Source organism: Hipposideros armiger, unplaced genomic scaffold, assembly GCF_001890085.2.
Source record: "Hipposideros armiger isolate ML-2016 unplaced genomic scaffold, ASM189008v1 scaffold_293, whole genome shotgun sequence".
In the NCBI taxonomy this organism is placed as follows: domain Eukaryota; kingdom Metazoa; phylum Chordata; class Mammalia; order Chiroptera; family Hipposideridae; genus Hipposideros; species Hipposideros armiger.
Window position 1 is genome coordinate 823,858 of NW_017731643.1, and position 16,787 is coordinate 840,644.

Genomic DNA, 16,787 nt, shown 5'->3' on the forward strand with positions numbered 1-16,787 from the left:
GTGGGGGGTTGGGGGGGTGGTGTGGTGGGTTGGACATAGAACTGGATTCCCTTAGCCACCTCTGTGTGGATGCTGAGGTTCTGTGACTTCCCTGAGAGTCAGCCAGGAAACGCCATCCTCCCTTGTAGCAAGGAGGAGTCTGTCCCTGGGTGTCTGCAGACCCATCTTGCCCGTCGCCCTGGCGGGCGCTTTTCAGAGGCCCAGCAGTGTGCATATTCCAGGCAGGTGCAGGACTTGACTTTTTCTGTTTATTTATCCTCACAAGGGCTGTGGAGCAAAGGCCTGGTTCGAGGGGAAGCTGCCTGGATCTTGAAGTGCCTAGGAATGCCGTCACAGGCCAAAGCCAGGTCATCACTGTCACTGCCGCTGCCAGCTGGAGTGACCCTTCGGTTCACATGGAAATCCGAAAGCCTTTTCTTAGAGACATTAATGCAAGACAGCTCACCCTCCAGAGAGAGTGGTGTTAGCTCCAGCTCCGGGGCCTATCCCTCGTTTGTCTACAAATTGCCCAACAAATCATGATGAGGCTTCAGTCCTTTCTTAGCAAAACAACAAAACAGCTGAATGGGAAAATTAAAGGGCCCTTGGAGGTTTATTTATTTCCTTGGCCTGTCATTGAAGACCTGGCCCCTCTCCCTGTCCCTCCCTGCCTAACCCCCCAACACAGGCCCAGCTGCCTCTGACTTTCTCTCGGCTCTTCACTCTGGCCTAATCCCAGCACAGACAACCCTCAAACGCGGCAGCTTGGGTCTTTAATTAGCAGCTTTGGAACTCATCAAAGCGCCTCCATGGAACGGATATGCCATGGTTTCTCTAAGAATGATCCTTAGTGGGTTGAACAGGGGCTTCTGAGGTTTGTGGTGTCACGGTGATTCCTCTGTCCCCAAGCCGAGGACCTCGCTGACCGATTCAGGCAGCTGGGGTGTGAGTGGGCTGTGGGGGAGAGAATCAGGATGTAGTTCTTAAGTGGGCTTTCGTTCACGCCACAGGCCGCTCGGACACCCACACTGCAGCCTGACGCTTAGAGGACCAGACAATAGACTCACAGCGGAGGAGGGCGGTCAGCCCTGCACAGATGGCAGAACAGAAGGCTCAGCACGTAGCAGGGCCTCACACCACATCTACTCTGGACGAAAGTTTGGAGAGGGCCAGCTCAGTTATCTCTATCTCAGCCCCATGAATGTGCTCTCAGGAGATCAGTGTCCTGGGGTGCAGGGAAGGGAAACAGGAGACCAAAGAGGCAGTCTCCACGGGGTGGGGCTGGGGCAGACGGCACAGGCTCACACGCTTCGTTTCTACCCACTCCTGCTCCAGCAAACCCCAGACCAGGAAGAGTCTTTGGGGCAGGGATGGGGCAGGGTCGCTTTAATATAGTCCAAGGCATGGAAGTTGGGATGGGAAAAGAAAAAGATCAGGATAATGAAAGAAAAGGGTGTGTGTGAGACAGACACGCCTTGTCCCCTGACTCCCACCAGCATCTCACCATGCACATGCGTGCATATATGCCTGCACACACACACACACACACACACACACACGCACACATGTGCATGATGCACACATGCACACACCTATGTATGCACATGCTCATGCACATACATGCGTGCTTGCACACACACACACATATGCATGCACACACATGCATACTCAGATGCAGATGGGTAGGGGGAAGGGAGGAGTGAGAAATAAGAGAGGGAGACAGGAGGACGGTGGAAGCCTGAATGATGGGATAAATACTCATTCCCTAATAATCATTCAAGCCGTACCAACCAAACAAGCTGTGGTCCCTCATTACTGCTTTTGAAATATGACTAGAGTCAGCAGACATCGAAATTCTATGTGCTGGCTGTTCTGCTAAGTGCTGGGCAAGATGGGGCTGCCTTCAGGCCCGTTTGCCGTCTCTTTGGAGAGAACTGTCCATGCAGAACTATTGGGCTGTCGGAAAAGTCATGACGCATTTTTTGCAACGAGAAACATAGAAAAAATACGTCATGACTTTTCCGACAACCCAATATATTTGAGCTAGTTCATGGCAATCCTGAACACGTGAAGAGTTATCCAACTGAGAATGTGACTTTCACCTTGAGAAATAGCTTGTCTATTTGTATTTGAGTATTATGGCATTTATTTTTAAAACGGGGGTTTATTTTCTAATTGAATGCTGAAAGTTTCGGTTCAGGTAGTTGTTTTAGGCTAGAAGGACCTGGGCCATTTCCCTGGCTCTCATGACACTATGTGTGCCTCAAGCCAAGGACCCTAGATGGCTGAACTGGGTGTTCCCTGTCACCGCCTTTAGGGTTGAAGTCATTGGTGGCTCCAGGGCTGGAATAGGGAAGGGGGGCTACCTTACTTAGAGCTATCTAGGCTGCTTCTCATCTTGCAGCTGAGCAATCTAAGTCCCGAGTGATTTAATCTCTTACAACATGGTCGGTACAGGGGACAAGTCTGAGCCAGCTTCTTGTCTTACAGATCTAGGCAACCAGCCTGGATGCTCAGATGAGGGGTGCTGAGCCACTGTTTTTCCTGGCTGGCTGGAGGTCATTTCTACTTTTAAAAAACTGGGAGCATATAATGATGTGCAAGAAGCTATGCACGCAAACTGTAAGGGAGCACAGATGACTAATGTAATAAAATTGAACATAACAAGATTATTCTAATACATAGTTAACCATACAAGCAGTTTGTGTGTGAGTGTGTGTGTGTGTGTGTGTGTGTGTGTGTGTGTGTAACTAATACACGAGTTCTCATAAGTGACAAGTGCAATACTTTAACCCTCACCCTTAGTCCCCTTCACAGGGTCCCCCACGCCCTGCTCTCTGGGCTTGGTAGGGTCTGTCCTGGGCTGGGGGATGTCCACAGCTTAGCCCCACCCTTGGGCCATCAGTGCAACAGGACTTCCTCCAACCTGAATTCAGAGTCTGAAATGCGCCCTACTGTTCCTGAGCCCAGGGCCCCTCACCCCCGAGTTAGTGGTGACATTGTATTATGACCTGTCATGTAGCAGTCGTACGGAGGAAGCCTGTGCTCACTATTGCCAGTACCTTGTTTGGTCCCTAACCTCCTTGCCCCCCCACCCCCACCCCTTTAGGCCTGAGACCCTGTGGCCAGCGGAGGACAGGTTCCCTTCCACAGGGATGTCTGAATGTGGCCTTGGGTCCTGATGCACCCCCATGCCTGGACTGTCCACCACCTGTTTTCAGTGACATTAGATCTGCCAGCAGCTGAGGGGGCAATCCATTCTCAGCCTGTGCATTGACCCCTGGGCCTCATCCGGCCCTCATGGTTGGCACCTGATGTGGCTGTGTCAATCCGTCCTTCCCAGAGACTTAGATGCCACCTGCCTCGTGCCTGAGCCCCCACTGTTGTCAAAGAATAGAAATGGTAGTTATGACAACAATGGTAGCTACCACTGTACATACATATTTATCTGTATCTTCTTAAATTGGAAAAAAGTAAAAGGTGCATAATTGTTCCCCAAAATACTAATGTCTCTGAGTTAGTGAACTATGGGTAATTAGTCTCTTGTTAAAAACTTTCCTATACTTTTCCATGCTTTCTCTGAGAATTTCTTTCTTTCATAATGGAAAAAAACAAACATCACAGAAATGTTTTGGGACAGACGGGGCAGTTCTCTTTCCCACCCTTTTGTCCTGATGAAGTCTGGTTAGAGACCAATAAATAGCACCTGGAAGGAAATAGAGACCCACAGGGCATAATAAAATGGAGCACATGAGGTGGCTGGGATGATGGGGAACATTATCAGTCAGGGGCTAGTCAGGAAACCAGGACTGGTGACAGGTCCTCCCATAGCAGGGAATAGTCTGGGTTACTAAGTGCAAAACAGCCCCGAAGGCTGCGCCTTAGGCCCCCGGGGAAGGATGTCCGGATCCATCGCTCTGCAGCAGCTGTGCGCAGCCCCCAGCCCAGGGAATGGCGTGTCCCACCTGACTGCCAACTATTACTGGCTTAAACCCACAGAGCTCGTTTTTCCTTTCCTCCTTGGAGCCTCCTCAGGTTCCTCACACAAACCTGACTAACTGAATCTACTTCCTGTTTTCATAGAAATGCAAAGATGTGGGATTGATTTGCTTGAGGTTTTTTTCCCCTTTCCTCTTTCCCTTCCTACTTTTTCCTTTTCCCCCTGCTTCTTTCCTTCTAGAGGGGAAGGAAGGAAAGCAGGAGAAACAAGGGACAGGGGGAGAAGGCACAAACCCTTTCTCTTAGGTAACCGGCCATCTTATCTTGATGGCCAGAATCCCCTTGTCTTATAGAAAGAGAGTCACTGTGTGTAAGCCAAAGCAGAGTCTACCTTGGGTTTGCCGGCAGAAGGGGCCTTCCCGTGAGGGAGCCAGGAGGGGACCCATGTGGTGATAAGGCAGCCTATGTGGCTCAGGTCTCTGCAGCCAGAAGATGAAAGGAGCAGAGCCAGTGATGCTGTGCTGGGGGGTGGCGCCAGGCACAGGTGGTTTCTTGCTTTTGAACTTCACAGCTGGACCTCTGCCCTGAGGGGCTCCTGGAGCCCACAGGCTCATCAGGGGGAACTTGGGCTGGGAGGATGCGCAGAGCATGCTGATGAAAGAAGCGGGCCCTGCTGGAGTAGGAAAGCCAGCCAATAATGACCATGATGCCTTGCTCCTGAGTGGTACCACCTGGCTAAAAAACGTTCTCCCATTGGGTTGCCTGCCTAGAAGCCAATTTAGAAAATCTTGTTTGAATGATAACGACCGTGCATTCCGCCTGTATCTTTGATGTAACATTATGGTCTTCTAAGAAACTTGGGGACCTCCTATACTATGCACTAACCCACATCACACACCAGCTGGCTCTTGGGTTTCTCAGGACCCACGTCCCAGGTTGTGAGGTGCTGTCGAAGGCACATAGTTGTGTGAAAGCACCATAGTTTCTGAGAAAATGGGAAAGGGGCTAGAGGATTGGAACCCGGCAAACTTATCCAGATCTTTTTAAAGGGAACCAGACAGATTTTAATGTCTACATTTTGGTGAATATGATGTCAATCCACAACAAACATGCTACAAAAAGTTAACTTAGTTGATTTTTAAGTACTTAGGGGGGGAAAAGCAGTTCTCACTAGCTGCCATGGATAGTTTGTTAAAAATGAGCTTTCAGGGAATTTTCTGTGCAAAGATATTAAAGCTGGATTACAGTATCTTCCTCTCCCAATACAGGAACCACAACCAAGGAGTTTATCAGAAGGAAAATTACGGGCCCATTTCACTCAGAAATATAGATGTAAAAACACTAAACAAAATATTAGCAAATAAAATACCAACATGGCATTAAAAATAACATACTATATTTAAGTTGAGTTTATCCTGTTTGGAATAGTTAAATAATAGAAAACAGCAAATATATCTTACTGTATTAACAGATTAAAAAAGAAAACCATTTAATCATCTCAATAGATGAAACAGATTCATCTTTGATAAATTTAAACACTATGCTACAAACTGTTTCTAAATTAGGAATAAAGATAATTTTTTGATAACAAGTATCTAACAAAAATTGAACAAATAAAATTCTAATGGGGAAATATAAGAAGCGTTTCCTTTAAAATCAGGAATGAGATCAAAATACCCACTATCACAAGTTCTAGTGTACTGGAGGATGTGAGCAGCTCAGTAAGAAAAGGAGAATAAATTATAGGCATTAAGATGGGAAAGGAGGTAATAAAACTCACTATTTGCGGGTGACATGATTGCTACATAGGAAACCCAGAAGAATTAATATGCAATGATTGACGTGCATTGTACTAGTTATAAAAATTGCTGGATATAAGATTCATGTACAAAAGTCAGTATAGCATTTCTGTTAACCAGAAGCAAACAACTAGAAATATAATTACTATTGAAGAAAATACAGAATATCAAGTGTCTAGTAAGAGTGTCAGAGAATATATCAAGAATCTACCAAAATATGTGCAAAACACTTATGGGGAACATTATAAAATTATGTTAGAGATAATAAAGACTCAAATAAAAAGTTATACCACACTCTTGGATACGAATGTTTAAAATCACGAAAATGCCAAATTTCCCCAAATTGATCTACAGAGTCAATGCAATCCCTATAAAAATCCTAGCAATGTTTCCATAGAACTTGATAAAGTCATTAAAAAATTTATATGGAAGAAGTAAAAAGCCAAGAATAGCAGGATACTCCCTAAGAGGAAGAGCAGGAAGGTGGGGAATGCCTCACCCCTATCAGGACTTTATATGAACCTGTAATAATTAAGACAGGTTGGCATTGGTGTAGGGATAAGTAAATTGACCAATGGAACAGAACACAGAGCCTTTCCAAAGACCTATGCATATGACTTCGTCAGCTCCGGCTGCCTTAACTAAGTACCATAGGCTGGGTGGCTTAAACAACAGACATTTATTTCTCACAGTCGTGGAGACTGGGAAGTTTAAGATCAAGGTGCAGAGTTGGTTCCTGGCTTGCAGGCTTCCACCTACTTGCTGTGTCCGCACAGCAGAGAGTAGGTAAGCTTTGGTCTCCCTGGTTGTGTAAGCTTGTGTTCTTTTCACACCATGCTGCCTCGCACAACCATTTGTCATATTCTACTGACTCTACCTCCTGAACACCTCTCAGGGCTGCACTCCTAGCTTCTCCTCATTGCCTCCTCCTTTTCAGGGCCTTATCATTTTTTTTTGCCTGGGCTATCGCATGATCTCTCACCAGGTTTCCTGGCCTCTAGTTTCTACCTTTACAATCTGTTCTCTGCATTGCCTTTAGAGTTTCTTTTTTAAAACATGGATCTGGCTTATGACTTGCTGCATTTATGGAGAGGGGGAGCAGTTTTCCAAAGGGGACAGGAAAACATGCCATGTGGTCAAACACTCCAGTTCACATTAGGAGGAAAGAGTCTTGTGTGTATGGGAGAAGTATCCATAAGTGTATTTAGGTAGCTGTTACTGGGGCCACAATTTCAGAAGTACATGAATAAAAAAATAACTCTACCATTTATTGATCATGTATTTTGTACCTGGTGTTTCACCTCTTCTGTTATACAGATGAGCACATTAAAGCTCAGAGAGATTAGGAAGTTGCCTGGGTTACACAGCTAGTGAAGGGTGAAGTTAGAATTCCCCACTCCCATCCTACCCCTGATCTTTCTGGCTCCAAAGCCTTTCACTCACCAGTAAGTGCACATAGATGAGCGTGTTCATGGCACATGAGGACACATTGGAGGAAATGGGCCTGCTGGATCTGGAAAAGAGAGACAGTCAGAGATCTTCAAATAGTGAGCTCCTGGGTATTGGGGGACCCATGAAAAGTTGGGTGAATGACCTATGATGTCATAATCCTTTCTTTTTTTTTTATTTAAAGATTTTTATTGAGGAATTGGGGGGGAGGGGAACAGCGTTGGGTAATCGGGGAAGGAGAACAGACAGGTAGACAAATTGCTGTTTTTGTTCTTCAGTCTAGTTGTAGAGGACGTCGCTTCACTGGCCCATGTTGGTATGATCATTGTGCTCTTCCTGGGTGAGGCAATCAGTTGCCGGTCATTGGTCGGCTGCTCACAGCAGCTCCGGGCAGCTCACACCAGCTGCCGGCCACTCATGTAGCTCCCGGCAGCCCACTGCAGTCCCGCTGCAGCCTATGCCATTGCCAGCGACTCACAGCAGCCCAGCTCCAGGTCGAGCTGGTGTTCTTCATCTTAGCTGTAGAGGGCGAGCATCACTGGCCCTCAATGTGGGATCCAAACCGCACCCCTGCTGCTCAGAGCTGGTGCTCCCAAGCGAGCTCTTAACCAGCTGAGCCACTCGGCTGGCCCTGCACAGAGAACTCTTGAAACGCCGGCTTTTCTCTTCCACCAATCAAACTCTGCCAGATTGGAATTCTTCTGTGCTTTCTCTTGCCTCTTTCCTATCCCTTACCCTACCTGTATGGCTAAGTTTCAAAACCGTCCTATCAAACCCTTCTGATTAGAAATTTATGAATATGTATAATCTCCTCTTATCGTCATCCCTCCAAACTTGTCTCAGGCCTTTGTTCGAGGGGACAGATCTGAGCTTTGTTTCCTGTCTCTTTGCACAGCCATTCTGGCAATAAAGCCCTTTCTCTGCAAAATACCATTGCCTTGAATTTGGTCTTTCTGTTTAGCAGTGGGCAGTGAGCCCACTTGTTCAGCTTGGTTACACTGGGAGCGAGGGGTCCCTGTTTTGCTGTGGAGTCTGTGGTCTTAGAGTCTTAGGGTGGCCCTTTTGCACTCCCACATCAGCTGTGAAATGTGGGTTCAGGTCAGATATTTGGCCCTTTCCTGAACCTTCAGTGGCTCTGTGAGAAATGAGCATCGGTGGCTGTTACAATTTTCCTATGCAAATATTCATCACAGTTTTACTTCAAAGAGCAATACATTTGGAAAAAAAAAGTTTGATTCCTCTATTTTTTAGTAAAAATGATTATATGTTGCTTGGAGCTGGGAGTAGGAATGGGGAGAGACTGCAAATGAGCACAAGGGGTCTTTTTGGGGGTAATGGACATGTTCTAAAATTGGATTGGGGTGATAGTTGCACAACTCTGTAAATGTAACTAAAAAACCATTGAATGCTACGTAAATTATACCTTAATAAAGCAGTTAAAAGGATTATACATTCAGGAAACACCTACATCAAAGAACAGTTGTTGCCTTGCAGATATTTGTGGAAGGCGTTTTGGTCAGGCAACCATGAACAAGCTGTGCTTCCTGTGTTTTGCAGAGCTGGCCGATCGGCCCAGAGAGGAGACAGGCATGAATACAAATTGCTCTACCACACGTGGTGCAATGGTACCAAAGAGGGAAAACGCAGCATCAGCATGAGGGACTTTGGGAGGTTTGGATGGGATCCAAATAAGGGTGAGACTCCAAGGCAGGATCTGTGAGAGGCTAGAGGCAGAAAGGGACACTGTGCAGGCCACACACAGTCCCACTGAGATTTAGGAAAGGCCGGGAGGGTTGGGGTGGGGGGGCAGGAGACAGAGATATGGGTAATATAGTCCCTCTTCCTAGCCATCTAGTGACTCAGCTAGTCCAGGACAGGCGCAGAGTGGCTGTGGGGAGGGGTGGCTGCCTGCTACCATAGTCATTTGGCCATGTGATCATGTGCAATGCTGGCTAAGTTGGTTCACCAGTCAATCTCTACCCTGGAACAGTGAGCTCCTGCAAGGCGGGGGGTGTAGCTGCTCAATTCATGCTTCTGGAGTGAGTGCATGAAAAGGAAGCCGGGGGGCCGGCTGAGTGGCTCAGTTGGTTAAAAGTGAGAGTTCTGAGCAACAGGGTCACCCGTATGATTCCCACATGGGTCAGTGAGCTGCGCCTGAGCTGAGCTGCCGCTGAGCTGCCAACAGGTGGCGGGATGGCTCAGCTGGTGAGAGCATGTGCTCCTAACAACAAAGCTGCCTGTTTGACTCCTGCATGGGATGGTGGGCTACACCCACCTGCAACTAGGATTGAACACGGCACCTTGAGCTGAGCAGCTCCAAGCTGCCGATGTGCGGCCAGATGGCGAGTGGACTTGGAGCTGAGCTAGCTGCGCCCTCCACAACTAAGATTGAAGGACAACAACTTGGCTGTTCCCCTTCCCCAATTCTCCAACACTGTTCCCCTTCCCCGATTCCCCAATAAAAATCTTAAAAAAAAGAAAAAAAAGAAAAGGAGGCCAGGGCAGCATCCATTCTAGAACATTTCAAACTAATTCTCCCTGTTCACCACGATGCTGTTATAACCCCCCACTGATCCTGTTGTTTTCTTCACTTCTAAGTCATTACCACAAACATGTACCCAAACCTCTTTTTTTCCCCTCAAAGACAAAGCATCTTTCCTCAGGCCACTGGGGACGATGTGTGACTTGCATCCTCACAGCTTTGGAGAACAATTTGACGTATCCAACATTCCTGTCTGGATGGCGATTTATAGGGTAATACAATAAAAAGTAATTTATAAGTGGCAAGGAATTTGAACTGAAGCATAATTCCATTTTGTGCAGAAAGCCAAGCTGTTCTGCATAATTTGTCATCCAGCCAGGGCTCTCTGACTTGCTTTAGCCAAAGGCTCCTACCTCCTCCTCATCAGTGACTGGCTCCTTCTAATTTAATCCTAAGTGGCAGGGTTCCCAGTATCCCAGTAAATATGTTTGCTATCTCTCAGCTGAAACAGCTGATCCATGCTCTTTGCAAATGGCTGACCCGGGATGAAAAATTTTGACTCTATTATCCCAGAAACTTGCTCCTCTCCCAAATTCTATCAGTGGTTTTCAGTTATGCACTGACAGCTGCATATAAATCCGCTCTAAAATGCAGTGGCTTAAAATCACAGTTTATGATTTCTCATGGTTCTGTGGGTTGGCTGGGCTCAGCCGGGAAGTTCTGCTTCCACGTGTATGGTTTAGTTCCCTCATAGGGTTGCATTCAGCTGGCAGCCCACCTGTGGTTGGAATATCTAAAATGGCCTCTTATCCTCCAGAGCCTCTCTCCACATGGCCTCGCATCATTCAGTAGCCTAACTAGTTTTCTTCAGCATGGCAGCTGGCTTCCCAGACAGAACTTTCTAAGAGAGCAAGCCCCAATTTGCAAGTGCTTATCAGGGCTCATGCGTGCTAATATCCCATGGGCCAAAGCTGTCACATGGCCAATCCCCAAGTTAGTGAAAAAGGGGAATACACCATAAGCTTCCTTTCAACTCTGAGTCTATTTAAAGCTCTCCTTGGCAGGCCAAGAACAACATTTTTCTCCCCAATAGCAAGTTCACATGTCAGGCCACTTGCGAGGGGGGTCAGAGGGAGGGCATAGTCTTCCAGATGGAAATTATCTCAGTGGCTGAATGTTTAGGTACTCAGTCTCTATGGACTGGGAACACTCTTAATGCTCTCATTAATTGACAGCCGAGTTGGGGATGAGAGGGTGGAACTTCCTGACAAACAGGAAGGCCTGACTGGGCCCTGGGCAGAAGTGTCTAAACAACCTTTTAAGAAACACTTTGGCTCCACACAGCCCCTCAGGGGCTCCTGCGGAAGGGGAGGCTGAGGTCAGGGAGTGGGCAGGCAGGGCTCTGCCGGGGAGAGACTACTCATCTCCCTCTGCTCAATCAGAGAAGCTCCACTTTTGTGTCCTTGCAGACTGAGTTTTCTTGTTCCATTTTGGTTTGAAGAAAGGGCTCTAGGGCTAAAAAAAAAATAAAAGCTTAAAAATCGCCCAGAGAAATTCTATCCATAAAAAACATTCAGTCTGGGCCTGTCTAGTGGCGCGTTGGTTAAGAGCTGGCTTAGGACACCAGAGGACCCTGGTTCGGATCCCACATATGAGGGCCAGTGACACTGCCCTCTACAGCTAAGATGCTGAACAACAGCTCAACCTGGAGCTGGGCTGCCATGAGTCGCCAGCGAATGCATAGGCTGCAGCCCCTGCTGCAGTGGGTTGCCATGGGCTACCGTGTGTAGCCAGCAGCCAGCGTGAGCAGCCAGCAGCCGCCGTGAGCAGCCAGCAGCCGCCGTGAGCGGCCGTCCAGAAGCCGGCGACTGATCTGCCTCGCCTGGGAAGAGCGCAATGATGGTGCCAACTTGGGCCAGTGAAGCAACGTCCTCCACAACTAGGCTGAAGAACAAAAAAAGGACAGCAATTTGTCTGTTCCCCGTCCCCCAATTCCCCAGTGCTGTTCCCATCCCTCAATAAAAATCTTTAAAAAATAAACAAACAAAAAACCATTCAGTCAGCAGCACAAGGGTCCAGCTGCCTATGAGGACGTAGGGGAAGGAGGTGTGAGTGGTGGGGGGGAGTGTCACACATGACATCAGGGAGGTGAAGCAGGCCCCACAGGCATTGTCACTGAGGGAGAGGGGAGCAGAAGTGAGCAGGGGCAGGCAGCTGCCCACCCCAGGGTGGTGGCACAGAGTCCAGAGTCAGCTCCAGCACCAAGGCACAAGTCTGTGCCCATTCACCAGAGGGTACAGTCTTGGGGTATCTGGCCTACTTACCCAGGGGTGGTCCCAGGTCTACTTAGTGGTGGCATGAGGCCTGCAGATGACAGAGTCAGGGTCAGGGATGCTAGGATGACCACTCCCTGGGAACACCGAGGGAGAGGGAGGGCCCAGGTTCTAGACCAGATCCGAGTGGAAAATCTGGGCTTTCCCTATAGCTCCCCGCAGCCCCCTCTCTGGGCGAGCCTGGGAGCCTGAGCACTTCTGCTACAGAGCACTTGGCTTTTTCTCAGGGTGAGGCCTCTTGGCAGTGTGACTCAGGGATGCCATCTTCCTCATAGCAGCGTCAGCCAAGGGTTCTTAGGGTAGCAGGTCCCACAAACATGGCCCCTTTCCACCTCAAGACAAAAACAGAGTGGGCTCAGCGAGGTGGCCAGGGTTGAATATTTTGGCCCGAGCCAGGGCCTCCTAGAGTGAGATGCAGGCTGATGTGTGACACTGAGAGCCTGTCTGCAGCAGCTCCCATCTCCTGCTCCAGGACGTTTTCCCTCCATTATGTTAGTTTTCCAGTGGTGACAGATCACAAGTTTAGCGATGTAGAACAACCCGGATTATTCTATCAGTGTTCCTGAGTCAAGAGTCTCGGCACAGCCTAATGGCGTCCTTTGCTTAGGGCCTCACCAGGCTGAAACCCAGGTGTTAGCTGGCCTCAGTCTCCTATGGAGGTTCAACCAGGAACCTCCAGCTCACTCATGCTGTTGATGGGGTTTATTTCCTTGTAGCTGTATGACTGTGGGGTCTTGGTTTTTGCTGGTCATTGACTGGAGGCCTCTCTCAGGTCCTAGGCTGCCAGCTCTCCGCCATGTGGGCCTCTTCAACATGGCCACTGACTTCATCAAGCCTGCAAGGAGAGCCTCTCACCTCAGGAAGCGCCCAGTCTTTTTTTAAGGGCTCTCACCTGATTAAGCCAGGCCAACCCAGGACACTCCCCCTTTAGATAAACTCATAGTCAACTGATTTGGGACGTAGATTACCCCTGCAAAATCCCTTCACTTTCATCTTATTTCATTGGCTAGAATAAGTCATAGCCCCACTGAGGTTCAAAGAGAAGGGATTACACAGGGTGTGAACAGCAGGGAGTGGGACTCATGGAGGCCACCCTGGGGTGTGTACCCCACACCCTCTTTTGGAAACCCCAGGCCCCAGTACCCTAATCCCACCCTTGGTTGCTAAGACCCACCCTCTAGCCCCTGGACATGATCAGATCAAAGAAGTAAGTCCCCCAAAGGGTACTCAGTTGTTTGGAGCTTCTGCCTTATCCCAGAGAAGTAACCAGTGGTGGACATTTTAGGGATCCAGGACTAATGAGTGGTAAAAATGGTTTATTTGGATGCTGGGAAGGTCACTCAATCACTCTGCTTGGATGACCGCCTACTTTGCTACTCTGTAGGGTTCTAGGGTCCTGCTTCCTTCCTCCCACCCACTCCAGAGGACAAATGGCCTGATCAATCACCTATAGTTTACGTGCTTGTGTTTTGCAAAGAGGGTGACTAGAGCTACCTGGTATCGGGGCAATTGTCCCAGGCTCCTCTACAAAGTGTTAAATAATGATAGTGGTAATACGTACCATTTATCAATGCTTTGTGCCAGGAATTGTGCTAAGCACTCTATACGTAGTCTGCATGCCTACTTTGTGAGGTAGGTACTATTATGGGCCCCACTTTATAAGTGTGGAAACTGAGTCTCTGGGAATCTTTGTCTCTCGCCCAGGGTCAAATAGTTTGTGAATGGCAGAAGTAGGATTGCCCCTCCATGGAATGTCAGACTCTGAAGCCCATGTGACAGTGTCTCTCATGGACCCAAGCACTTATTGACCTTGGTATTGAATGTGCACGTGCCTGGCACGCCTCCCTAGGGGTGCAGCCACACTGGGGCTCTCTGAGGCAGTCCCCAAGGGCCCTGGAGAGTGGAAGTGGGGATGGGGCAGGATGACCTGGGCCTGGGCACAGGCCTAAGGGCCTTCTGGGGGGCCCTTTACAGCACAGCAGCCCCCCTGAAGCCTTGGAGATACCGGCATAAGTGCTGAGTGGTGAAGAGAGAAACAAACCAACCTCATCCAGGAACTAAACACCGACAGAGACCAGTCTGAGGTGCCTGCCAGAATAACAGAGCTCCACGTCCCCAGGTGTCAGCACAGGAAACACAAGACCATGCAACTGTGCAAAGGCTGCGCAGTTTGACGGAGGGAGAGCAACTGAGGATCCGGAGGCCGGGGCGGCCAGGCCACTGGTGAGGGGCTGCCAGGCTAGACCTCCCAGTTTTAGGGCCTGAGGGAGTTTGGTTGACAGACTTGGCAACAGGTCAGTAAGGAGACACAGGAGAGACTGTGACCCATTTTTGGTGATTAGAGGATGTCCAGGACAGACAGCACCTACCTGCCTTCTAGCTTGGTTGGGCTTTGTGGCAGCTTTTCTTTGTTTTGTTTTCTGGTATGTTCTTTTCTTATTTAAATGCCAGAGTTGAGCGTATCATGGCATATGAGCCATGCCTTGTGCTCTGTGCAGATTACCTTTCAGGTAAAAAGCAAGCTCTGTCTCTCTCTTCCTCTCTCCTTCCCTGTTTCTCTTTTGATTTCTCCTGGCTTCTCCCATCCTCTAGCGAGTCATCAGTTCCAGGACTCCCACTTCTTCCGAAAAGTCACCAGCGAATTTGGGGGCGCTGTCTGGGACAGCTGAATAATTGCATGTAGAGACATAGGAATTGATTGGTGCCTGAACGAGTAGGCGAACTCAATTCACATTGATCAAACGCTCAGGATGTGCCAGCCTCTGTGCTCAGGCCAGTGTGGGAGGGCGTAGCATGGAAGAGGGGCTTGGGGAGGAGGCTGCAGCAACTTAAACTTGATGGTGAGGAATCTCCTCAGAGGGCAGGAGTGGTTGGTGTCCCGGCCTTGAGCAAGTGCCCCTGCTCCAGCCCCACTTGTGTCTCTGGGGAGGGGGAAGGACAGGAAGGTGGGTGTTCACTCTCCAGGGCATCTTCACCATCTGTCCTTCTTAGCCATCCCCCCGCATCTCTGGTCCTCACCACCATGCCCACCGCTGCCTGCAGTCCTCTTCTGTTTCTGTCCGACACAGCCCACACCTAATGCAGAGTTTCCAGACTACTTAGGGGACTGCCACCTCTCAGAAAGTCCTGTCCTCTCTCACTTCTGTACCCAAGTGGAGAGAAAGAAACCCCAGGAAATCAAAGGAGGGAGAATTATTACTCAAGACCCGGAGGAGAAAGGGTGTTCACGAGTGAGGCAACAAAAACTCTGGAGGGTTCTTGCCCACCTCGGAGAACGCTTTTTCCGTGACTGTCAGGATCTTGACCTCCGGCCTGAGGTCAGAGGTCTGTTCAGGCCTCCACACCCTCAGCCTTGGGGACAGGTGTGGAGGGGCCAGCAGGGAACCAGGTCATCTGAGGTCAGGGCCTGGCCAGACAGACCACAGGAGAGAAGAGGTAAGGTATTCTGAGTTAACCCCATTTGTCCCATCAATCAATTTGATTTATTGCTCAGGTTTTTGGCTGTCATTACAGGCACACGCAAACCTAATCCCACCAAGTTTAATCAGGAGAGCTGATTTATAGATTGATTACAACTTAATAGATTTACTGTATTAGGAGCTGAGTGGAACAAGTGACTCATAGGCTAAGTGAGGCTGGCCTGTTCCAGTGGGAGATAGAAAAGGAAAATGAAATCCAAAAAGCAAGGGAGAAAGGGAGGGGGTTTAGGAAGTGAGAAGAGGGAGGCAGGGAAGAGAATCTAAGGAGAGGGAGAGACGGGCCTGGGACATATAGAGAGGAAGAAGGGAGTGGAATTTAGTAAACATGGGGAGAAAGCTTTTGGGACCAACCTAGTCCAGCTCATTATTGAACTTTTCTGAGCCACAATGTCTTTATCTGTAAAATGGGCATAATTAACACCTCCCTCACAGGGGGGCTGTGAAGATAAATGAGACTGTAAATGACATAGAAGGGGTGTGCAGTGGGGAGGGGGATAAAAGGAAGAGGGAGGACAGAAAGATGGAAGGGGATGGAACAGAGAGAAAGATTACAAGAAAGGGAACATTGGCAGACACCGATTTCAGTGCTACCCATAACTGCCATTAACGAGACTGCTCCAGGCCCTCCACATCCAGGCTCCCCTTCTTGCGTAGTCATAAACTTTATTTTTTACCAGAATAAAGTTTCCCAGCCTCCCTTGCTGTTAGATGAGGCCACGTGACAAATTCTGGCCAATGGATGTAAGTGAAGATACATGAATTGATACCTTTAATTGACCCCTCCGTCCCTCCTCCCCCAGGTGGTTCATCACCCTGGATCATGTAGACACGGAAACATCCCAGGAATGGCAAGGTGTCAAGATGGGAGGAACCTGGGTCCCTGACTCTGAGGACACCAGATGAGCATAACTAGTCCTGATGATTTTGAGGGAACTGAGCTACTTTACTGCTTTAGAACTGTATGAAAGAGAGAACTAAACCAAATATCTCAGTTAAGCCACTGCGATGTTGCATCTTCTTAATATGCAGCCCAAGCATAGTCTAACTCAGGGATGTCCGAACACACTTTTGGAGATAATGAACATGTTCTCTATGGGCACTATCCAAAATGGCAGCCACAAATGGCCACTGAGCACTTGAAATATGGCCAGTGCAACCAAGGAATTGAATTTTAAGTTTTAATAAATTTTAATTAACTTTTTAAGTAGCCACAGGTGGCTGTCATGTTGAGTAGTGTGCCAGGTGTCCTCGAGGCTGCCCAGGCCTCTCTGGAGACTACCCTTTTGCCCTTCTAGTTACTTCTCCATGTAGGGAAGAGGCTCCTGGG

At 48.6% G+C, this 16,787-nt stretch overlaps 1 long non-coding RNA gene across 3 annotated transcripts in view; it reads right to left on the reverse strand.

The window, feature by feature from the left end:
• The window catches only part of LOC109391469 (uncharacterized), a 51,263-nt gene that overhangs the window by 28,988 nt on the left and 5,488 nt on the right, over window positions 1–16,787 (reverse strand). For all 3 annotated transcript variants that reach the window (XR_002125818.1, XR_002125819.1, XR_002125817.1), the window contains one exon: window positions 7,161–7,230. This is a non-coding gene — a long non-coding RNA (uncharacterized LOC109391469). The remainder of the gene's footprint in view (window positions 1–7,160; window positions 7,231–16,787) is intronic.